The 27,084-nt window shown below is 33.8% G+C and overlaps 1 protein-coding gene across 2 annotated transcripts in view; it reads left to right on the plus strand.

The window, feature by feature from the left end:
• Positions 1-27,084, plus strand: part of LOC142229305 (uncharacterized) — a 247,698-nt gene that overhangs the window by 10,567 nt on the left and 210,047 nt on the right. The window lies entirely within an intron of this gene.

Raw genomic sequence — 27,084 nt, forward strand, 5'->3', positions numbered from 1 at the left:
GTAATTTATCTACAAACACCATTGAAAGAAAACAAAAAATAGCAATAGGACATAATCACTTCTAGTCTTATGTACAGGGACGATTCTGGTATTCTTCCATTCAGCTCGATTCAAAAGAAGAATGTTTTTCCGTAGCTTCAACGGTAATAATGGCATATGCCTATATGTAATAGGTACTTTTAGTTAATGTGATATCATAATGGGCTGAATTGTCTAAACTAACCTAACCAGCTATCTACACAAATGGCAATGTAGTCTACCTCCAGGCAATCCTTAAAGGATTGATCCTTTGCAATTTCTTACATTATCTAACACTTCTAAGTTTTAAATAAATAAAATTCGAAATTTATTCAGTAAAAATATAGCAATTACCATAAAAATATTTCGAAAAGAATTTACAAATTTTTTGCTTATGACAGTGAACACCACCACCACAACCACTTCATATTAAAAATAAGTAACCCATAAATCATATGAATACCCTTTGGTTATAACAACATAAGGAAACCAGACAACCTTGTGGAACGAACCACCTGTCACATTTTTGTTCGCGGATAACCAAGCAAGACAAGAGACTCTGTCGAAGACGTCGGTATGTCTATATTGGCGCACAGTTCAAAAGCCCTCAAAAAAAGTAGTTAAATTCTAATTACTTTTTATTTTGTATTTACATGAAAATAAAACAGAAACAAAGGAAACTAGTTTCAGGCAAGTCAGTCAGCTAGCCTGGCTGAAAACTACCATACCCACTGGATGGATGAATGGATAGAGCTTTTGAAGGCAACATAAATCCATTTTATGGCTATAAACATACAAGTCGCTAAACGAATAGGCTAAGCCATCGGCCGCGCACGAGTAAACCTCTTTTTATGTGGCTGGATGGAAGATTTTCTGTTGTCTTTTGGGAGATGTTGTCGAATGGAGTAAAGCCCATTGAATAGCTACAACACAAATTTAAGCGCGATTTGTTTTTGTTTTTATATTGTGGTGTCCTCCACTTGGGAACAGGTTTATTTGACATCTTGGGAAAAAGCCAAATAGTCATTACACAGGAGGTAGGTGTCCATGGATTTTCATTGTTGTTGAACAACAAAACCAAGACCATCCAAACAGTGCTGTTTCACATGAACACGTCCTTTCCAAGTGTCGTTTAGCGAGTGCATGTTTGTACTTTACTTAAATTGTTGATGGTAAAAGGTTACCTGATAAAAACAAGAATACCATCCAGTCATACCGTCTTCATTTAGATTGTGAAGTTACACCCAAAAGCTAGAGATTGCACAGTGGTATGCCACCAACAGCAAGACGTTATTCAGAATTTTATTTATTTATTGAACAACGTAATATAAAAAGTCAAAACTGTGACCAAATAAAGCTATATTACAACTCTTAATACTTAAAAACTTTTGCATAGGCTACAGAAAAAAGTAAAATGCTGCCAAGTTTCAATTAATGTTTTGGGCGAAATTAAACTTAATTAATTAAATTATTGTAATGGCATTAATAATGTTTTTAATTTAATTAATAATGTTTTTAATAGGATTAAGATGAATTTGTTGCTGTAAAGCATATTGGAAGTAATGTAGTTGTAAATCTACACGCGAAAATATTGTTCTTTTTTTAAATTTCTTCGAAAAATTCAAACTTTTATCAACAAAAATGTTTATTTTTGTAATAAAACAAGTGAGTAAAGTAGAAAGTAGGGCGGGGCCGACTATATCATACCCTAAAGGGTGATACGGTCAAAATTTGGTCAATATAAACTTGACGTATTTCTTTCAATTTTGCATTTAAAAAAACCTGAACACCCCTCATTTTGAAGGTGTGTGTGTGTAGAATGTTGCTCCTATTTTGATTTTGGAATTCACTCTTCAGTTGTCAAAATGCCGTCCAAGCAAGAAGAGTAGCGTATCAAAATTTTGCTCGCGCATCGCGAAAATCCGAGCTACTCGCACGCAAAGCTGGCAAAATCGCTAAAAGTTGCCAAATCAACCGTTACAAATGTAATTAAAGTGTTTGGGAAACGTTTGTCGACAGCCAGGAAGTCTGGATCGGGGGGAAATCGAAAACCAGAAGCCGCTGAGACGACAAAGAGAGTTGCCGGTAGTTTCAAGCGAAACCCTAATCTCTCTCTCCGAGATGCCGCAAATAAGCTGGGTGTATCGTCTACAACCGTGCATCGAGCCAAAAAACGAGCCGGACTATCGACTTACAAGAGGGTAGTGACTCCAAATCGCGATGATAAATAAAATACGACGGCCAAAGCACGATCCCGGACGATGCTGACGAAGTTTGACTGCGTGGTAATGGACGACGAAACCTACGTCAATATACACGTCTGCTGCCTTTCCTGAAGAAACACGGTTGTTCCGTACTGTTTTGGCCGGATTCGGCATCTTGCCATTACGGTAAAAAGGCCATGGAGTGGTACGCCGCCAACAACGTGCACGCCAGAGCTCCGCCCAATTGAGAAATACTGGGCTATTGTCAAGCGGAACCTAAAGAAGACCAAAAAAACTGCTAAGGACGAGCAGCAGTTCAAGGCAAACTGGCTTTCTGCGGCGAAGAAGGTGGACAAGGTGGCTGTACAAAATCTGATGGCAGGTGTCAAGCGTGAGGCCCGGCAATTCGGATTTGGAAAAGCGAAAGCCTACACCCTCAAAAAAAATCGCTTCTTTAACATATGTTCCAAACATATTTTGCAGGAAGCACATATATTATTGCATACTGCCGAAACATTAATATGTTTGTTTTATGTGAACATATTATATGTTTGGAAGCATTTTGAGCCAAAAATATTATATGCTTGGAAGAATTTTCCCAAACACGATTGTGCTCATTCCCTAACATACTCGTAATTTTCACTTCCACGAAATTTTTTAGTTATTGGCACCTTTCTCTGTAATACAAATAATGTTGAAGAAATTATTCACTTTTATAAATTTTTTAAATTTTACCTTTCGAAAAGAATTTACAAATTTTTTGCTTATGACAGTGAACACCACCACCACAACCACTTCATATTAAAAATAAGTAACCCATAAATCATATGAATACCCTTTGGTTATAACAACATAAGGAAACCAGACAACCTTGTGGAACGAACCACCTGTCACATTTTTGTTCGCGGATAACCAAGCAAGACAAGAGACTCTGTCGAAGACGTCGGTATGTCTATATTGGCGCACAGTTCAAAAGCCCTCAAAAAAAGTAGTTAAATTCTAATTACTTTTTATTTTGTATTTACATGAAAATAAAACAGAAACAAAGGAAACTAGTTTCAGGCAAGTCAGTCAGCTAGCCTGGCTGAAAACTACCATACCCACTGGATGGATGAATGGATAGAGCTTTTGAAGGCAACATAAATCCATTTTATGGCTATAAACATACAAGTCGCTAAACGAATAGGCTAAGCCATCGGCCGCGCACGAGTAAACCTCTTTTTATGTGGCTGGATGGAAGATTTTCTGTTGTCTTTTGGGAGATGTTGTCGAATGGAGTAAAGCCCATTGAATAGCTACAACACAAATTTAAGCGCGATTTGTTTTTGTTTTTATATTGTGGTGTCCTCCACTTGGGAACAGGTTTATTTGACATCTTGGGAAAAAGCCAAATAGTCATTACACAGGAGGTAGGTGTCCATGGATTTTCATTGTTGTTGAACAACAAAACCAAGACCATCCAAACAGTGCTGTTTCACATGAACACGTCCTTTCCAAGTGTCGTTTAGCGAGTGCATGTTTGTACTTTACTTAAATTGTTGATGGTAAAAGGTTACCTGATAAAAACAAGAATACCATCCAGTCATACCGTCTTCATTTAGATTGTGAAGTTACACCCAAAAGCTAGAGATTGCACAGTGGTATGCCACCAACAGCAAGACGTTATTCAGAATTTTATTTATTTATTGAACAACGTAATATAAAAAGTCAAAACTGTGACCAAATAAAGCTATATTACAACTCTTAATACTTAAAAACTTTTGCATAGGCTACAGAAAAAAGTAAAATGCTGCCAAGTTTCAATTAATGTTTTGGGCGAAATTAAACTTAATTAATTAAATTATTGTAATGGCATTAATAATGTTTTTAATTTAATTAATAATGTTTTTAATAGGATTAAGATGAATTTGTTGCTGTAAAGCATATTGGAAGTAATGTAGTTGTAAATCTACACGCGAAAATATTGTTCTTTTTTTAAATTTCTTCGAAAAATTCAAACTTTTATCAACAAAAATGTTTATTTTTGTAATAAAACAAGTGAGTAAAGTAGAAAGTAGGGCGGGGCCGACTATATCATACCCTAAAGGGTGATACGGTCAAAATTTGGTCAATATAAACTTGACGTATTTCTTTCAATTTTGCATTTAAAAAAACCTGAACACCCCTCATTTTGAAGGTGTGTGTGTGTAGAATGTTGCTCCTATTTTGATTTTGGAATTCACTCTTCAGTTGTCAAAATGCCGTCCAAGCAAGAAGAGTAGCGTATCAAAATTTTGCTCGCGCATCGCGAAAATCCGAGCTACTCGCACGCAAAGCTGGCAAAATCGCTAAAAGTTGCCAAATCAACCGTTACAAATGTAATTAAAGTGTTTGGGAAACGTTTGTCGACAGCCAGGAAGTCTGGATCGGGGGGAAATCGAAAACCAGAAGCCGCTGAGACGACAAAGAGAGTTGCCGGTAGTTTCAAGCGAAACCCTAATCTCTCTCTCCGAGATGCCGCAAATAAGCTGGGTGTATCGTCTACAACCGTGCATCGAGCCAAAAAACGAGCCGGACTATCGACTTACAAGAGGGTAGTGACTCCAAATCGCGATGATAAATAAAATACGACGGCCAAAGCACGATCCCGGACGATGCTGACGAAGTTTGACTGCGTGGTAATGGACGACGAAACCTACGTCAATATACACGTCTGCTGCCTTTCCTGAAGAAACACGGTTGTTCCGTACTGTTTTGGCCGGATTCGGCATCTTGCCATTACGGTAAAAAGGCCATGGAGTGGTACGCCGCCAACAACGTGCACGCCAGAGCTCCGCCCAATTGAGAAATACTGGGCTATTGTCAAGCGGAACCTAAAGAAGACCAAAAAAACTGCTAAGGACGAGCAGCAGTTCAAGGCAAACTGGCTTTCTGCGGCGAAGAAGGTGGACAAGGTGGCTGTACAAAATCTGATGGCAGGTGTCAAGCGTGAGGCCCGGCAATTCGGATTTGGAAAAGCGAAAGCCTACACCCTCAAAAAAAATCGCTTCTTTAACATATGTTCCAAACATATTTTGCAGGAAGCACATATATTATTGCATACTGCCGAAACATTAATATGTTTGTTTTATGTGAACATATTATATGTTTGGAAGCATTTTGAGCCAAAAATATTATATGCTTGGAAGAATTTTCCCAAACACGATTGTGCTCATTCCCTAACATACTCGTAATTTTCACTTCCACGAAATTTTTTAGTTATTGGCACCTTTCTCTGTAATACAAATAATGTTGAAGAAATTATTCACTTTTATAAATTTTTTAAATTTTACCTTTCGCCTGCACGGAGAATCGAACCGAGGACCATACAGTTTGTAAGCCAACACACTATCCACTGGGCTACGTAGCTGTTATAGTCACCAGTAGATAATTATCGTTTTATGTTACATTTATATAGCATAGTTTGCAGCGCCCACGAGCCCATGCAAACATAACATTATTTAACAGAAACATACATTTGTTTGCCACGTGGAGCAGTGGTTAGCATGTCTGCCTTGCATGCAAAGGGTCGTGGGTTCAATCCCTGCTCCGACCGAACATTTTTTTTTTTTTTTTTTTTTTTTTTTAATTTACACATTTATATTTATACTATATTAATTTTTTTAAATGAAACATCGAAATGTGCGTTATTAAAGATTTATAGTCAGTAACAGTGCTTGATATAAACGAAATTGAATGATTTTTGGATAAAATATTATTTTTTATTGCAAAAATAACAATCTTGTAATAAAAAACTGTTTTTGTACAAAACTTTAAAATTTGGAAGGAATTCAAAAACTAACAAAAGAAAAACGTGGAGTCGAGTATAAACATACATACATAATTTTATAATATAAACATAAATTTATTTAGGAGTGAACAGTTTTTTACTAGCATTTAACACCATCGCTCTAAAATTCCTTTTATTTTTCTTTAATAATTCATTTTAAAGAAAATAAACTTTTTAAATTGTTTTAGCTGTAAAAGTCGAACTTAATGCCCGCTTTTATATTTGATGGTGTCCGTCAACTCCTCGTGGACTACTTTTTAATAAAGAGAAACTAAACTTTGTTTTTTTACATTTTACTGTGTAATTTTTCACTATTTCCTCCTTATTTCATTTTACCGTCCCAACTCTAAAAAGAGTATAGTGCCCTTTCGTTATTTTTATGAAGACCCCTGATTTCTTTTAACGAACCAAGAAAAAAATAATGCCAAAATGATAAACAAAACACATGTCCACACATACATAAAATGCTGCTCTCAAGGCGAAAACATAAGCTGTTTGTTTTTCAAATGTCTATTCTCTTGGTTCAGAATGTATATTCTTTTTATTCAAATTAAATAATATTTAGACTTAAACATATCAAATTTTTGGCCTTATCATAAAACAGTTTTCCGAAACAACATACAAGCGGTTTCACAGAAATTGTTCTCTTTTGACTCTTTTGCTGTGTTATATTGATATCTTTCGTCAACTCTCCCGGTTTCCATCTCTATTTCTCTCTATACTCTCTCTGTCGCTTTGAATAAAATATCACAACATGTGTATGTTTAGTTGAAATTTGTAAATTTATATATGTTTGTATTCACACATATGATTTTTATGAAACATTCATGCCCCAAACATAATATATTCTAACATATTAACATAGATGTCCCAAACATTTAGTGTTAGTTTAGGAACATTACATGTTTGCACTTAAATATATTGTGTTTTAAAATTGTGCCCGAAACACATTTTGTTTATATCGGAACATATGAAAAACATATTTTTCTAAGAGTGTAACTGAATATTTTTCCTGAATTTTATACTAATTGAACTTGAAAAAGAAATTTAATTTGATTTTTTAAATAAACGAATTTCACCGATTTACACACGTTTTCCCTTGACCAAATTTTGACCGTATCACCCTTTAAACCACCCCTACTGAATTAGTAAACATTGTTTGTGGGGTATGAGTGGTATAGGATTGGGAGATAACCCGCATTTCCATATGTAAGAACATTAAGGGGTATATAGTTATGGGAGTTCTATCACAATCTGAACAGAAATGTCTGATATTAATGCTATAGTTGATTTTTAACCTACAGAGTTTGTATGTCAGTAATATTGCTTCCATTATTAAAAAAAGAGAAAATCTCAATTAGTTTGGGTAATAAATAAAAATTTGTGCAAATCGGCCAATATATTTATGTACAAGCTACATGTATGGCTAAGTAGATCGTCTAATACATCAAAATTTGAGGTCTAATACATTGAAAATTTTAAGTAACGTTGGTTAATACACCCTCAAAAAAAATCGCTTCTTTAACATATGTTCCAAACATATTTTGCAGGAAGCACATATATTATTGGATACTGCCGAAACATTAATATGTTTGTTTTATGTGAACATATTATATGTTTGGAAGCATTTTGAGCCCAAAAATATTATATGCTTGGAAGAATTTTCCCCAAAGACGATTGTGATCATTCTCTAACATACTCGTAATTTTCACTTCCACGAAATTTTTTAGTTCTTGGCATCTGTAATACAAATAATGTTGAAGAAATTATTCACTTTTATAAATTTTTTAAATTTTACCTTTCGCCTGCACGGAGAATCGAACGGAGGACCATACAGTTTGTAAGCCAACACACTATCCACTGGGCTACGTAGCTGTTATAGTCACCAGTAGATAATTATCGTTATAAGTTACATTTATATAGCATAGTTTGCAGCGCCCACGAGCCCATGCAAACATAACATTATTTAACAGAAACATACATTTGTTTGCCAAGTGGAGCAGTGGTTAGCATGTCTGCCTTGCATGCAAAGGGTCGTGGGTTCAATCTCTGCTCCGACCGAACACTTTTTTTTTTAATTTACACATTTATATTTATACTATATTAAATTTTTATAATGAAACTTCGAAATGTGGGTTATTAAAGATTTATAGTCAGTAACAGTGCTTGATATAAACGAAATTGACTGATTTTTGGATAAAATATTATTTTTTTATTGCAAAAATAACAATTTTGTAACAAAAAACTGTTTTTGGTACAAAACTTTAAAATTTGGAAGGAATTCAAAAACTCTAACAAAAGAAGAACGTGGAGTCGAGTATAAACATACATAAATACCTAATTATACAATTATTATTCGAGCTTTATGGACAGATATAGATTAAGGAACATAGTTAATAGAGCCATTGAAAAGAAAACGCCATAAGGAGTTAGCATAAAGGGCCCAAAATTGAGTTATCTCTCCCAGCCAGATCTATACTAAAGGCTGTGGAAAGGTTCATTCGCCCGAACCGAAACATGTACAGTCCAGGCGTGTATAGATTTGTATCTGGCGTTTTCTTTTCAATGGCTCTATTAACCATGTTCCTTAATCTATATCTGTCCATAGCTCGAATAATAATTGTATAATTAGATATAATGCATTTGGACGTCAATTGCCTGTTTCGGTATCAGGCTAACATGTAATATAATAAGCAACGATGAGCCCGTCGTAAAACTAGGAAAAACACGACTAATGTACGCGTTAGAATTGTTGTTGTATCCTGGAAACCAGTTTCTGTTAATTGTCATATGTTGTAGTTGACTGTAGAAACAATAAGCATTGTTCGACTGTTCACCACTTAGGTGAATTCTAACAAATTAGCTTTCTAAAAATAAATTTCGTGTTGTTGCATTACTATGTAACAAAACGAAATAAAAATAAGATTAAGGGACTTGTAAGTTATATGAAAAGATGATGTACAGTGGGAGAAAAGATGATTCAATTTGTAAGAGGAAATTTCCCAAATGTTTTCTCCATAAGGAGTTAGCATAAATGGCCCAAAATTGAGTTATCTCTCCCAGCCAGATCTATACTAAAGGCTGTGGAAAGGTTCATTCGCCCGAACCGAAACATGTACAGTCCAGGCGTGTATAGATTTGTATCTGGCGTTTTCTTTTCAATGGCTCTATTAACCATGTTCCTTAATCTATATCTGTCCATAAAGCTCGAATAATAATTGTATAATTAGATATAATGCATTTGGACGTCAATTGCCTGTTTCGGTATCAGGCTAACATGTAATATAACATACATAAATACTTGTATAATATAAACATAAATGTATTTAGGCGTGAACAGTTTTTTACTAGCATTTAACACCGTCGCTCTAAAATGCCTTTTATTTTTCTTTAATAATTCATTTTAAATAAAATAAACTTTTTAAATTGTTTTAGCTGCAAAACTCGAACTTAATGCCCGCTTTTATATTTGAAGGTGTCCGTCAACTCCTCGTGGACTACTTATTAATAAAGAGGAACTAAACTCTGTTTTTATACATTTTACTGTGTAATTTTTCATTATTTAATTTCACTGTCCCAATCCTAAAAAGAGTATAGTGCCCTTTCCTTATTTTTATGAAGACCCCTGATTTCTTTTAACGAACCAAGAAAAAACTTGTGCCCATAATGCCAAAATGATAAACAAAACACATGTCAACACACATAAAATGCTGCTCTCAAGGCGAAAACATATGCTGTTTTTTTTTTCAAATGTCTATTCTCTTGGTTCCGAATGTCTATTCTCTTTATTCAAATTAAATAATATTTAGACTTAAGCATATCAAATTTTTGGCCTTATCATAAAACAGTTTTCCGAAACAACATACAAGCGGTTTCACAGAAATTGTTCTCTTTTGATTCTTTTGCTGTGTTATGTTGATATCTTTCGTACACTCTCCCGGTTTCCATCTCTATTTCTTTCTCTCTCGCTTTGAATAAAATATCACATCATATGTATGTTTAGTGGAAATTTGTAAATTTATATATGTTTGCATTCACACATATGATTTTTATGAAACATTCATGCCCCAAACATAATATATTCTAACATATTAATACATATGTCCCAAACATTTAGTGTTAGTTTAGGAACATTACATGTTTGCACTTAAATATATTGTGTTTTAAAATTGTGCCCGAAACACATTTTTTTTATCTCGGAACATATGAAAAACATATTTTTCTAACAGTGTAAATAAGAGTATTATGGCAAACTTTGGGAAAATCGAGCGATGTATATAAATCTGAACCAATTTGGATAATATTTGGCAAGTTTGATTGATACCACAGAAGGTTACCGTGTGCTAAATTTGAGTGAGATCTGATAATAAATAAGGCCTCTATGGTCAAAGAGATGGTCATTAGGAGGAAATTTTTCAAAATCGTGTAATACATATATGTGGGAGCTATATCTAAATCTGAACCGATTTTGATAATATTTGGCAGGTTTGATTGATGCAATAGAAGGTTATCTTGTGCTAATTTTTAGTGAGATCGGGTAATAAATAAGGCTATTTTGGTACAAAATAGGGTTATTAGGGTACATTTTTGAAAATCGGGCGATACATATATATGGGAGCTATATGTAAATCTGAACCGATTTAGATGATATTTGTCAGGTTTGGTTGATACAACAGAAGGTTACCTTGTGCTAAATTTGAGTAAGATCGGGTAATTAATAATGGTTTTATAGCCAGATTTGTGAAAATCGGGCGATACATGGAAGCTATAGCTAAATCTGAACCGATTTCGATGATTTTTTGCACATATAGTAAATACTATAGAAGTTTAGAGTTGGCCAACTTTGATTAAGATCGGTTGATACACAACGGACTTATGGCCAAATTTGGGAAAATCGGGCGATACATATATATGGGAGATATATCTAAATCTGAACCGATTTCGATGAAATTTTGCACCCTTAAAGGATGGATTACTTTGACGCCGATCGGTTAGTAAATGAACGCAATCTGATCCCTTTATCGAAATCGGGCGATACATATATATCTAAATTTAGTCCGATTTTTTCCAAATTCAATAACATAGCGTTCGTCCTTGTGGCAAAAAACACTCTGTACCACATTTCATCGAAATCGGTTAACAAATGCGACCGGAATCCTGCGAACATAAAATACATGGACGGACGGACGGACTGACGAACGGACACCAAGGGCTAGATCGACTCAGGAGGTGATTCTGAGTCGATCGGTATATATTTTATGGGGTCTAAAATCAATATTTCTGGTAGGCACATTTTTTGGCAGATCAAAGTTATTATACCCTGACCACTATGTGGTTTAGGGTATAAAAATACATTTCTAAGTTGCATAGCCATAGTGCTAGAGTTTTTGGAATATATGTAAGATTACATTAGTTTCGTTTCCAAAATTTGTATTTCTAATGAAATTGACCAGCTAAAGGTACGTTTCTGTTAAATAAAATTTCTTTACATGGGCTCGTGGGCGCCAAAGACTATACTCTATAAATATAACTTTTTCACTTTATTTGTTTATTTGCTTTTGATGGCTATAGCGACGTAGATTTCATGTCCTTAAAATATGAATGCCAATTTTGCTTAGCATAGAGGACGCATTTCTCTGATATAAAGTTTTTTTCTTGTCCAACAGTTGATAAACTTTTAAATGAAGTCGTTTTGCCCTTATAGTTAAGTGATTCAACTTAAAAATAGGTATACCAAAATCATTAGCACAAAGACAAATTCTTTGGAATCGAGAATGCTCTTTTTCAGTGTAGATGTAGAATCCGAAAAAGTACAGAAAAAGTTTAATATTTTAATAAAAATGCTTTATTTTGTCAAGCTTGAGATCTGTTTTGTTTTTATTCTTTTCAATTCATCCGTCCTAATATTTCGCAATTTTCTTTGAATTGCTTCATCAGAGGTGTATGATCTATAAACATTTGTTATAATATTAATTAATCAATTAAGTTTAAGTTTTTAAACTTAATTGATTAATTAATATTATAACAAATGTTTATAGATCATACACCTCTGATGAAGCAATTCAAAGAAAATTGCGAAATATTAGGACGGATGAATTGAAAAGAATAAAAACAAAACAGATCTCAAGCTTGACAAAATAAAGCATTTTTATTAAAACAGAAAAAGATCGAATAAGAAACCAAATAAATCAAGTTTAATATTTTATGTGGTTTTTGTTTTATTGAAATCCGAAATACTGAAATAGCATCGCACCTTAAGAATTAATGCGAAAAATATGACTTACAAAAGCCCATGTAAAATTCATTGATTCTGATCTTATTTCGCATCACTTCCGGATACAATCTTATATACGAGTACTTATAGTTTTTTTTTTAATATTGTGTTATTAAAAAATAAACCTGCAGTATAAACTGTCGAGAAGACAGCTGTTTCGGATATACACATCTTTAACAGTTTCCTTTATTGGACGGACCACTGATTACATCTTTCGACGTGGATTAACTCAACATCAGTGAAGCGATTAACTTAATTGAATTTTTGGCGATGAAGCTCCGTGTGTTTATCGATGGTCTGGTGAATTCAATCGAGGTCGTAATTCACTTCAAGGCGAATTTTATGAAAGTCGCCCAAAATCAGTTGTTGTTCCGGAAACCATTAATCCTGTGCGCCAACAGATATTGCAAGATGATCATGTGACCTATATTGAGACAAACTAAAACTGGATATGGCGTACCACTAGAACAACGCAGAGCAGTAAAATCTGAGCGGAACACAACCATTAAATTGCCAGTTGTCTTCCAAGATATCAGGAAAACCAACCGCTCCCATTCTTCACCACGACAATGAGAGCTTTCACACATCGGCTCAAACAACTGCATTTTTGGTGGCACGGGAGCCACCGGGGTGCAATGGTTAGCATGCCCGCCTTGCATACACAAGGTCGTGGGTTCGATTCCTGCTTCGACCGAACACCAAAAAGTTTTTCAGCGGTGGATTATCCCACCTCAGTAATGCTGGTGACATTTCTAAGGGTTTCAAAGCTTCTCTAAGTTGTTTCACTGCAATGTGGAACGCCGTTCGAACTCGGCTATAAAAGGGAGGTCCCTTGTCATTGAGCTTAATATGGAATCGGGCAGCACTCCGTATTAAAAGAGAAGTTTACCAATTTGGTATCACAATGGACTGACTAGTCTATGTGAGCCTGATACATCGGGCTGCCACCTAACCTAACCTAACCTGAGCTCTCACAACATCGATTTGATAAGTCATTAAATTAATAAATTAGTTAGTTTTTTTCTAAAATAAAAGTTTCAATGTCTCGGCCCACTGTGCGCTAGCTAATGGTGTTATCTGAAAAGAATTGTTAGAAATTTTTGCATATATAAATGCATACTGTGTGTAAATAAAATGATAACATACTTATATATAGATATCTCCATATGAGAGCTATAAATTCCAATGGCTATAACTTGTTTTACACAGAGAAGATTTGTGGCTATGGATGATAGAACTTGTTCCAACTGTAGATGCAAAAGTGGAAGCCAGAATAATAGAAATATGCTATTTGCAACATTTTTGAAGCGAGCCTTAGTATTTTTGTTGAATGAGCTAGAGTTTCAAAGTGTGTTCTATCAATATTTTATCAATATTGAAAATTGATCAACTTGTATTCAACTATTAAGAATCTTATTGGTAACGGAGTTCTGATGTAGACTTGCTCCATTATTGAATTCCAATCTAATCTATAGTATTAAATATTGTATGTGTTCTTTTCAAGATGATAGCCTGTATCATGTTTTCATGATATACCAACAAAGAATTAAACATTGTTGAAACTGGTCACAGTAATAAGTAGCTTAATATACTTTGGAGATCTTAAGCATTCGTATGTATAGACTTGTGTATGTATTATGTAAAACGTGACCGAAAGTTTTTTGTTATCAATTAATTAACCTTAAGCATGTCTGTTACAAACATGTAATGATAATATTAATCATTTACATGTTATTCGTTACCATTCAAATATTCATAGCGAGAAATAATTCTTATGTGTGAAAATATTTTTCATTGATTCTAATGTCAAATGAAAATTCAAATAATTAATGAAATTTATTCATCTTTTGCTTTGATCTTTACCCTGGGACTGACGAAAAATTGTTGGACAAATGACATTTTGGTCCATTTCCGTGTAATGGCTATCGTAATTTTTAACCTTAAATCCATACATCTATGCCCCAAAGAGATGCATTTCCAATAAGGTGTTATTTCAACATTCAAAGAAAATTGCAAATCGTTTATAAGAAACGGAGCCGGACGTTTGCAACTCCAGTCGTTTGTTTTCTTTAAACGAAATTTCTTTAAATTCTGTATAAGAGCTACATAGCCCATGGTCCATGGATTCGAGTCCCCCGCCAAGCAAAAGTTAAAATTACACCCATAGAAAAACGTTTCAAACGATCCGTTCATGAAAGTGAATCAACACATAAGTGGTATCAAATGGAAAACAGATGGTGTCAATCTTTTTGCCTTAGCGCATTGCCCCACTGACACAGTTGCCATAACAACGTCTAACGATTATTTCAAGACTTACCATGGCCAAAGAAAAACGAACGCTGTTCATGAAATCGTGAATATCTTTGGACGAAATCGTTAACAGCCCATTTGATTTTTTGTCAACGTTTCAGTTTCATTTTGGTACCGTCCGTTCACGATTTGGAACGCATGGTTAGCATATCGCTTTGCAAACACAACGTCGTGGGTTCAAATCCAGTTTAGTTGAACACAAAAACGTTTTACAGCGTCGAATTGTCATCTCTCAGTGCTGGTGACATTTCTGAGTGTTTCAAAACTTCAATAGTTGATTTCACTGCAATGTGGAACGCCGTTCTGACTCGACTATAAAAAGGAGGTCCCTTGTCATTGAGCTTAACATTGAATCGGGCAGGCAGTACGGATTGCCACTATACCTAACCTAATTTTTTATACCCTCCACCATAGGATGGGGGTATATTAACTTTGTCATTCCGTTTGTAACACATCGAAATATTGCTCTAAGACCCCATAAAGTATATATATTCTGGGTCGTGGTGAAATTCTGAGTCGATCTAAGCATGTCCGTCCGTCCGTCCGTCTGTCCGTCTGTCCGTCTGTCCGGCTGTCCGTCCGTCTGTGGAAATCACGCTAACTTCCGAACGAAACAAGCTATCGACTTGAAACTTGGCACAAGTAGTTGTTATTGATGTAGGTCGGATGGTATTGAAAATGGGCCATATCGGACCATGTTTACATATAGCCCCCATATAAACCGATCCCCAAATTTGGCTTGGGGAGCCTCCCGGAGCAGCAAAATTAATCCGATCCGGTTGAAATTTGGTACGTGGTCTAAGTATACGGTCTCTAACAACCATGCAAAAATTGGTCCATATCGGTCCATAATTATTTATAGCTCCCATATAAACCGATCCCCAGATTTGATCTCCGGAGCCTCTTGGAGGGGCAAAATTCATCCGATCCGATTGAAATTTGGTACCTGATGTTAGTATATGGTCTCTAACAACCATGCAAAAATTGGTCCATATCGGTCCATAATTATATATAGCCCCCATATAAACCGATCCCCAGATTTGACCTCCGGAGACTTTTGGAGGGGCAAAATTCATCCAATCCGGTTGAAATTTGGTACCTGATGTTAGTATACGGCCTCTAACAACCATGCAAAAATTGGTCCATATCGGTCCATAATTATATATAGCTCCCATATAAACCGATCCCCAGATTTGACCACCGGAGCCTCTTGGAGGAGCAAAATTCATCCGATCCGGTTGAAATTTAGTACGTGGTCTTAGTATACGGTTTTTAACAACCATGCAAAAATTGGTCCATATCGGTCCATAATTATATATAGCCCCCATAGAAACCGATCCCCAGATTTGACCACCGGAGCCTCTTGGAGGAGCAAAATTCATCCGATCCGGTTGAAATTTAGTACGTGGTCTTAGCATACTGTTTTTAACAACCATGCAAAAATTGGTCCATATCGGTCCATAATTATATATAGTTCCCATATAAACCGTCCCCAGATTTGACGTCCAGAACCTCTTGGAGGAGCAAAAGTCATCCGATACGGTTGAAATTTGGTACATTTTGTCAATATATGGCATGTAAAAATTGGTCCATATCGGTCTTTAGTTATATATATCCGATGACTTATTACACAAAAATTGGTCCATATCGCCAAAAATAATCTACCAAAACTTTATTTCCATAGAAAATTTTGTCAAATTTTATTACTGTAGAAAGTTTTGTCAAAATTTCATTTCTATAGAAAGTTTTGTCAAAAGTTTATTTCTATACAAATGTTTGTCAAAATTTTATTTCCATAGAAAATTTTGTCAAAATTTTATTTCTATAAAAAATTTTGTAATCTACCAAAACTTTATTTCCATAGAAAATTTTGTCAAATTTTATTACTATAGAAAGTTTTGTTAAAATTTCATTTCTATAGAAAGTTTTGTCAAAAGTTTATTCTATAGAAATGTTTGTCAAAATTTTATTTCTGTAGAAAATTTTGTAAAAAAATTATTTCTGTAGAAAATTTTGTCAACATTTTATTTCTATACTAAGTTTTGTCAAAATTTCATTTCTATACAAAATTTTGTCAACCCAGGAAAAACTCTCATTACCCGGTAATCTTGTAGGTAAGCCCATTTAAAAATTAATAACCACTTATTAATTGGCATCGCTTCGGATTACATTTACATACGCATGTCCTAGAAGGAAAGTACTTCTCCCCAGGCATACTTTCGGCAATAAAATAGGTAGTGAATTTAAAGCATATAATCACCTAATATGTAATGATTTACTTAAGAACTACTTGAATAGAAACGAATATTGTATAAATAAACAAAATATCTAATAAATAATCTAAATTAATTTATTTCACACTTAAAATAGAAATAAATGTAGGTTGTTTCAGGGAGTTGGATTCGTGAATTACGTTATAATATGTCCAATAGCCAATTCACATAAGGTTCAAAATCTACTAAAAGTGGATTTTAAGTCTCTTTTTTATAAGGCAAATGGCATTTGAAATTTAGTTTAAGCGCATTTTGGAAGTGTAATGTGAATGAGGTATAAGAAAGCATTTATTTAAAACATAATATGACAATGTCATTAAACACAGTTATTATGAAATATTTGTGATAAAAATTTCTTAACGGAAAAATTTTCAGAATTACCGTTACATTACATATTCTTTTTGATTTTTTTATGTTAGTGCTCGATTATGTGAATAATTATACCTAATGGTACCATCATTTATTCTATTTTATTAATTCGTTAACTACAACTGCATAAAATTTGAGAATAACAATTCGAAAATTACCGAGAAGTATTTATTTTTGTCATTACAAGTTAGTCATTATAAATCGCCGCAATGTAATGCAACGTGTAATGGCAGCTTTAAGCCTGGTAATGTCAATTGTAATGAGATGTGGTTACCTAGTTTTTGCTGGGAACATTTTATTTCTATAGAAATTTTGTGTCAAAATTGTATTGCTATAGAAAATTTTGTCAACATTTTACTTCCATAGAAAATTTTGTCAACATTTTATTTCTATAGAAAATTTTGTCAAGTTTTTATTTCTATAGAAAATTTTGTCAAATTTTTATTTCTATAGAAAATTTTGTCAAAATTTTATTTCTATAGAAAATTTTGTCAAACTAGATTATATACGTATTTAATCGGCCTTTTTTTGTTTAATATATACCCCGTATGGGCTAACTTACAACTTAGAAGACAGTGTTAAAAAGTTTTACGATACCTTGCCATCGGCAAGTGTTATCGCAACCCAAGTAATTCGATTGTGGATGACAGCCTTTAGTAGAAGTTCCTACGCAATCCATGGTGGAGGGTACATAAGATTCGGCCTGGCCGAACTTACGGCCGTATATAATTTTTTCTGATTCAAATCAATATTTTTGATTAATTGGCGGCTAACTTTGAGTCGAGATCAGTCGACAAATTCGGCGACGGCTTCGACTGGTAAAAACTAGTCGGCGGCGCGACTCGGCGGCTTCATTCTCTGATTAACAGTCGCCTTAGCACATCGCACCAACGGCGGAGTTGCCATAACAACGTCTAACGATTATTTTAAGACTTTTCATGGTCAACGAAAAACAAATGCCGTTCATGAAATCGTGAACGCCCGTGGAAGAAATCGTGAACATTCTGTTTTGATTTTTTGTGAACGTTTCCGTTTCATTTTGACAACGTCCGTTCACGATTGTGAAACGCAAATTTTTCTATTAGCGTAGGGAAGATAACTACACAGAGAAACAGTAAACTATGTAATGGGAAAAATGAATTATCGCGTGCGAAAATTTAACTAAATTGTATTTAAAATTTTTTAATTAATGCCCATGTTCCCAAATCCACTTCCAGGTGAATGTGAATCAATTCCACGATTTTCGTGTCCTACAATCCACTTTCACCGGCATTTTCGTGAAATCAATTCACTTGCAAAAGTCTTGGTGAAAGTTGAATTATGTCCAAGATGGGTGTATTTCCGGTTAAAAAAAGTACTCGCGTAAAAAATTTGAAATGTTTTATATTTAATACATGAGTTTTATTAAAACTGCGTCATTTTTAATTAAAAAAATAAATTATAATAAGTCTATTGATTACACTTATTTTGATTTCCGCCTTAGTGAATTTTTATGTAATTTGTGCAACCCAGCTGGTTACAGAAAAGTTCAAAAAAGAACGTGGAATTAAGAAAACCAAATTTTCACGCTCGTGGATTTGACGTGAATAGTGGAAGTGGAATTGAAGTGGATATCCGAACATGGGTGTAAATTAACGAAAAATTTGCGACACATTTGGATCATTATCCTTTTAGGCACGCTGTAGTTCATTCTTACTATGAAAAACTTTTTCTGCTTTAGTTAGCATTGAACTTATTTATATGTCATTGAAATTTTACTGGTATTTAGTTCATAAAATTTTTGAGTCATACTTGGAATAAAGAAACATTCGTTGGGCTGGGGGAAAATTTCTTATAAATAACCTAAAACCAAAATTAATTTTTTTTTGCTATAAATTTATGGTACTTTTAGGATCAGTTTCACAGCTGACTTTTCTGTGCATGTTGTGGATTATCCAAAATTTCCTTTGTGAGTAAATAATTTTTTTGCGAGTATATCAATTCATCTTCTATGTATCTGTAGCAACAACTCCTAATGTCATTTAAAAAACAGAAACTTTTAATTCTTTGCCGATAATATTTTATGATAATTTTTCATTGTTAAACATATTTTATGTGCTAATTTATTTTTAACAAACACCTTTTGCTATGCTACTAAAGACAATACGGGTGATGCTTGGTTATGGTGTTAACGATTCAAATTTGTTTGTTTTTACTGTCGAACACCCACAGAATATCACAAGAATGACGGTTGCCAATTGTTTAGAGATTTTTTGGTGTCATTGTGGCAGTAATTTATTATCATAAAAATTGAATTTTAAATTTGTGAATATTTGTTTTTATTCTATGCACCCTCAAATTAATGAATATTTTGTAGTTTGTAGTTTGTAGCTATAATGGGGATGATGTAAATGATGTCAACATATAAAATAAATATTTATCGGTTATTGAGGCCTGGTATTTTAATTTTTATAGTATCTACGATGATTCGCAATCCATGTCTGTCGATGCGCAAATCAGTTGAGATATGCATATCGCCATCCATATCATTCTTCTCATGTAATAGCTATTAGAAAATAGATCCCAGATTTTGTGGCATATGTCCAAACCAAATCTCGGGATCGGTTTATATGGGGGCTATATATAATTATGGACTGATATGAACCAATTCCTGCATGGTTGTTGGATACCATATACTAACACGTACCAAATTTCAACCGAATCGGATGAATTTTGCTCTTCCAAGGGGCTCCGGAGGTCAAATCTAGGGATCGGTTTATATGGGGGCTATATATAATTATGGACCGATTTCGACCAATTTTTGCATGGGTGTTTGAGGCCATATATTAACGCCACGTACAAAATTTTAACTGAATCAGATGAATTTTCGTCTTTCAAGAGGTTCCGGAGGTCAAATCTGGGGATCGGTTTATATGGGGGCTATATATAATTATGGACCGATGTGGACCAATTTTTGCATGGTTGTAAAAGACCATATACTAACACCATGTACCAAATTTCAGCCGGATCGGATGAAATTTGCTTCTCCTAGAGGCTCCGAAAGCCAAATCGGGGGGTCGGTTTATATGGGGGCTATATAGGTTAAAGTTAGGTTAAAGTGGCAGCCCGATTAAGATTCAGGCTCACTTAGACTATTCAGTCCATTGTGATATGGGGGCTATATATAATTATGGACCGATGTGGACCAATTTTTGCATGGTTGTTAGAGACCATATACAAACATCATGTACCAAATTTCAGCCGGATCGGATGAAATTTGCTTCTCTTAGAGGGTCTGCAAGCCAAATTTGGGATCCGTTTATATGGGGGCTATACGTAAAAGTGGACCGATATGGCCCATTTGCAATACCATCCGACCTACATCAATAACAACTACTTGTGCCAAGTTTCAAGTTGATAGCTTGTTTCGTTCGGAAGTTAGCGTGATTTCAACAGACGGACGGACGGATCGACTCAGAATTTCACCACGACCCAGAATATATATGGGATCTTAGAGCAATATTTCGATGTGTTACAAACGGAATGACAAAGTTAATATACCCCCATCCTATGGTGGAGGGTATAAAAATTATAATGTAATGTCTTGTTCTGTTCAATTTGAAGTGGCTTCTGATTGGGGAAAATCAAGTTCGATATCCGATCACTTTTGTGCAAGCGAAGCAATTCCTTGACCCTTTTCAATCAAACTTTTTTGTGCATTTGTAAGCTCTTGGATATCGATCAAACATGGCCGTCACTTTTCAAACAATTTATGGTGTTGTCATCGTTATTTTGTCAATTTTGTGAACGCGATGCAACACTTTTCATAGTTTTAAAATTAATGAAAACAATTTTTGAAGAAACGATTATAATCTTTTTTATATCCACCACCATAGAATGGTGATGGGGTATAATAAGTTCGTCATTCCGTGTGTAACACATCGAAATATCAACTTCCGACTATATAAAGTATATCTATTCTTGATCAGGGGGAATTTCTAAGACGAAACAAGCATGTCCGTCTGTCTGTTGTAATCATGCTACAGCCTTCAATAATTGCACTGTCGTCCTGAAATTTGGTACAGATTCGTTTTTGGTTGCAGGCAGGTCAAGTTCGAAGATGGGCTATATCGGTGCAAGTTTTGATATAGTCCCCATATAAACCGATTTCTCGATTTGGGGTCTTGGGCTTATAAAAAACGTAGTTTTTCTCCAATTAGCCTGAAATTGAAAATCTAGAAGTACTTGAGGACCATAAAGAGGTGTGCCAAAAATGGTGCCCATCGGATGTTGTTTTGGTATAGCCCCCATATAGACCGATCTCCCGATTTTGGTTCTTGGGCGTCTAGAAACTGTATTTATTATCCGATTTGCCTGAAATTGGAAATCTAGAGGTATTTTGGGACCCCGAAATTGATAACCCCCATATAGACCCCCTCGGTTTTACTTCTTGGGCGTCTAGAGACTATATTTTCTAGCCGATTTGCTTGAAATTGAAAATCTACAGGTATTTTAAGATCACAAATAGGTGTGTCGCAAAGGGTGCCTATTGGTCCATATTTTGGTATAGCCCCCATATAGACCGATCTCCCGACTTTATTTCTTGGAATATAGACGTATCTTAGGACCATAAAGAGGTGTGTCGAAAATGGTCCGTATCGCTCCATGTTGTGGTATAGCCCCTATATAGACTGATCTCTCGATTTTACTTCTTGGGCTTCTAGAATTCGTAGTTTTCACCAATTCGTCTGAAAGTGGAATTCTAGAGGTATTTGAGGAAGATTAAAAGATGGTGAGTATTGGTCCATGTGTTGGTATAGGCCCCATATAGACTTAACTCCCGAATTTATTTCTAGGATTTCAAGTCAAGGCGTTATTTCATCATATACACGATATGTTTATGATTTCTCTAAAATTCAAACAAAATTGGTTCTCATAAATCCAGAATCAGAGCTGGTCTTCTTCTTTAATTTTTTTCTTCGGGAAGCGTACTGGTTGAACTGATTTGCTTGGGAGAAGATTTGTTATCAAACCCCCTAAAATGCTATATATTATCAAGTAACCCGCTACGACTTTTACGAGTTTTCAAAATAAACTATTAGATTTGATTCATGGTGGTGGGCATTTAAGATTCGGCCCGGCCGAACTTACTGCTGTATATGCTTGTTTATTTTAAAGAAAGAAATTTGTCCGTAATAGTGTATAAATTGTGTGTCCTAAAATTAAGGCTGCATACTCTTTCATATTAGGTTAATATTTTTTTTGTAAAAATTTGAAACTTTTTTATTTTTAATCCGAATATTCAATATTTCCGTTGATTACAAAAAATAACTATATCTTTAAAGTAAACGAGTTTCTTTTTATATTAAAGAAAATTTGCTTTCTTTAAAGAAATATGATTTTAATGATACAATTAAGTCTATATTTTTTTCTCAGTGTTACTAATATAATATTAAAAAACAAACAGTTGGATTTCTGACCTATATAAAACGGCGATTATTGGCAATGCATCATTTTCGAAAAAGTCAATTTTGGAAAAACATCAAGAGGTGACACCGTTTGACATTAACCCTGCGGCTGATATTTAGTGGATATATACTCATAACATAATTTTAACATTTCTGTTAGGTCCATTGTTTATTCCAATCCATATCATTAAATCTAACCCTACAACGGATATAAAACTCAATTTCTAATGGAATGTCTTATTTCCTCTTCGAAACTTAACAAACTTGCCTAGAAGTCAAGAGTTATCTCATCATATCAATTTACTTTTAAAATTAATGATATGATGATTTCAATCTTCTTATTTTTTCCAATAAAATTTTAATACTAAAATCACCATTTGATTTGATATTTATACAAGCTCTGCTGCCAAGTTAAACATACTTTAACGGAAACGTGTTCTGATGAGCTAGGGGGCAAATAGGAAGGGAAATAAGACGATGGGGCATATGTACAATACAACCGGTACTAATTCAAAATTTGACAATGAATTTGAATATTTAGTACCAGAATTATATAGAATATTTCTTTTTTTTTTGTTTGCTTGTTACTTTTGCCAATCTCAATTGGTGAATGTATTTATTAAAGATTTTATTAAAAAAACGAAGAATAATATAAGCTAAATAACCTGTTTGGTTTTAAGAATATGTCAACAAGTCGAATGAAATCTGTTATTCTATCACATTATTGAATTATTCAAACGATAATCGATAAGTCCTCCTAAAAGTGAGGCGATAAAGAATATTTTTTCTAGTCAATCAGTAATACGGTATTCACATTGCACATCTCAAATTCATTTAAAAGAGATTTCAAATCTCGATGGAAGTATGAATTTCGAACGTAGTGTAATGAAATGAAAAATGAACAAGTAGGTAAAGTAGAAAGTCGGGCGGGGCCGACTATATCATACCCTAAACCACCATTACAGAATTAGTAATCATAAGCATTTGTGGGGTAACATATAGGTCTGGGAGATAAACCGCAGTAGCATATTTAAGAAAATTAAGTACATGTCTATGGGTGCTTTGTGTCAATCTGACTATAGCTCATAGTCAATGTTGCCAGGGAAAATGTTCGGTTTACCCAACAAGGACAAAAAAAGGTCCATACTTTCCCATACATTCCCAAACAATTTCCCTACTATATTTTTCGTTAAATTTAAAAAATTTTACAAAACAAAAATGGTTCTAAGTACTTTATTATCTTAAAACATGAATATGCAACGTATATAACTTAGAATATAAATTTGTATTACCACCACGGTTGCCACAGTTGGTAGAATTCTACCCAAATTAGTAATCTTTTTTGTTAAATCTCTATAAAAATAAAATTTTGGAAAAAGTTTCTATAAACAAATTTTTGTGAGAAATTTTTCTATAGAAATAAAATTTTGACAATAAATTCTATAGAAATAAAATTTTGAGAAAAAATTCCACAGAAATAAAATTTTGAGATAATTTTTTATAGAAATAATATTTTGAAAAAAAATTTCTATAGAAATACAATTTTGACAAAATATTCTATAGAAATAAATGTTGACAAAATTTTCTACAGGAATAAAGTTTACCACACATTGTTTAAGATCAAGCCTTGCCGGCTTCTAATTTCCTCCTCAAGAGCCACCAAAATGTAAAAAATATTACAAATTGTGTTGAGCGAAAATGTCCCTACATTGTGGTCCTAGGTCCCTACAAGACGCTAAATATTAGAAAAACCCTACATATAGGGAATTTCCCCTACTGGCTGTGTTGATATTACGCCTACGGAGTTAGTATGCCACTAATATTGAGCCCATTATTAAAAAAGAGAAAATCGTTAAATTAGTGTGGGTAATAAATACAAATTTGTAACAACCAAGCAATATTAGGGGCGAATTTTTCAAAATCGGGCGATACATATATGGGAGCTATATCTAAATTTGGACCGATTTCGATGAAATTTTGCACGTATAGTTAGTACTATAGAGGACTGGATCTATTACTAATTGTACTCCTAGTGCAAAATTTCAACCAAATTGGGCCAAAACTCTGGCTTCTGGGGCCATATAAGTCCATATCGGGCGAAAAATATATATGGAAGCTATATCTAAATCTGAACCGATTTCGATCAAATTTGGCACACATGACTATACTACCAATTGTACTCCTTGTGCAAAATTTCAAGCTAATCGGGATAAAACTCTGGATTCTGGGTCCATATAAGTGCATATCGGGCGAAAGATATATATGGGAGCTATATCTAAATCTGAATCGATTTCAACCAAATTTGGCACTCATAGCTACAATGCTAAATCTACTGCCTGTGCAAAATTTCAACCAAATTGGGCCAAAACTCTGGCATTTAGGACCATACTAGTCCATATCGGGCGAAAGATATATATGGGAGCTATATCTAAATCTTAACCGATTTCAATCAAATTTTGCACACTTGACTATACTACTAATTGTACTCCTAGTGCAAAATTTCAACCAAATTCGGCCAAAAATCTGGCTTCTGGGGCCATATAAGTCCATATCGGGCGAAAGATATATGGGAGCTATATCTAAATCTGAACGATTTCAATCAAATTTTGCACACTTGACTATACGACTAAGTGTTATGTTTGCACAAAATCTCTAGCAAATCGGTATAAAATTCTGGCTGCTGGGTCCATATCGGGCGAAAGATATATATATCTAAATCTGAACCGATTTCTTCCAAAATCAATAGGGTTCTATTCTGACCCAAATTAGGAAAATGTGCCAAATTGTAAGACGATTGGACTTAAAGTGCGACCTAGACTTTGATCACAAAAATGTGTTCACAGACAGGCGGACGGACGGACAGACGGACTTGGTTATATATATATATATATATATATATATATATATATATATATATATATATATATATATATATATATATATATATATATATATATATATATATATATATATATATATATATATATATATATATATATATATATATATATATATATATATATATATATATATATATATATATATATATATATATATATATATATATATATATATATATATATATTATATATATATATATATATATATATATATATATATATATATATATATATATATATATATATATATATATATATATATATATATATATATATATATATATATATATATATATATATATATATATATATATATATATATATATATATATATATATATATATATATATATATATATATATATATATATATATATATAATATATAAATACATATACATATATATATATATATATATATACATATATATTAGAAGTTTAGGAAAATTAGAGTCATTTTTACAACTTTTCGACTAAGCAGTGGTGATTTTAACACGGAAAATTGCAGTGGCGATTTTACACGGAAATTGGCCTCTGTGGTCATATGAGTGTAAATCGGGCGAAAGCTATATATGGGAGCTATATCTAAATCTGAACCAACTTCAATAAAATTGGCACACTTGACTATAGTACTAATTGTTCTTCTTGTGCAAAATTTTAGCAAATTAAGGTAAAACTCTGCTTCTGGGGCCATAAAATCCATATCGGGCGAAATATTTATATGGGAGCTATATCTAAATCTGAACCGATTTCTTCCAAAATCAATAGGGTTCTATTCTGAGCCAAAACACATACTTGTGCCAAATTGAAGTCGATTGGACCAAAACTGCGACCTAGATTTTGATTACAAAATGTGTTCACGGACAGACGGACATGGCTATATCGACTCAGGAGCCCACCCTGACCATTTTTGCCAAAGACAGCAGGTGTCTATCTCGTCTCCTTCTGGGTGTTGCAAACATATGCACTAACTTATAATACCCTGTTCCACAGTGTGGCGCAGGGTATAAAAATTATACACAAATGAAGCATAAAGATTAATTAAATTCGTGTCTCCCACAAAGTGGTTCAGAATTTCTTAAAATTTGTAAATTTAGCAATAATGTCCCCATCATGAACTTCGTATGGCGCTAAAGACTTCTTGCAATTGTGAACTTCAATATTTTCCTTTAAACTATAAAATTTTCCTTTTAATAAGTGAAAAAATTAATATGTTTAATAAATTTTCTTATTTTTGTGATATCGTCGTGATGTCAGCGTTTTGTAATATTGTTTAGTTAAATTTTTCTAAAAATAATCGAAATTTTCAAAAATTAACCAAATTTTTTCTTTCCTGGTGGGTTCACTCGTTTATTGTAAGTCATTATTTGCAAGAGGTATATAAAAAAAAGTGAACCCACCAAGACACCAAAGCCAATTTAACTGTATTTTAGTTCATGGAAATTATTATGTTTTGTTTTAGTTAAAATTTCCTCAAGGCGGG

Source organism: Haematobia irritans, chromosome 3, assembly GCF_050003625.1.
Source record: "Haematobia irritans isolate KBUSLIRL chromosome 3, ASM5000362v1, whole genome shotgun sequence".
Lineage (NCBI taxonomy): Eukaryota > Metazoa > Arthropoda > Insecta > Diptera > Muscidae > Haematobia > Haematobia irritans.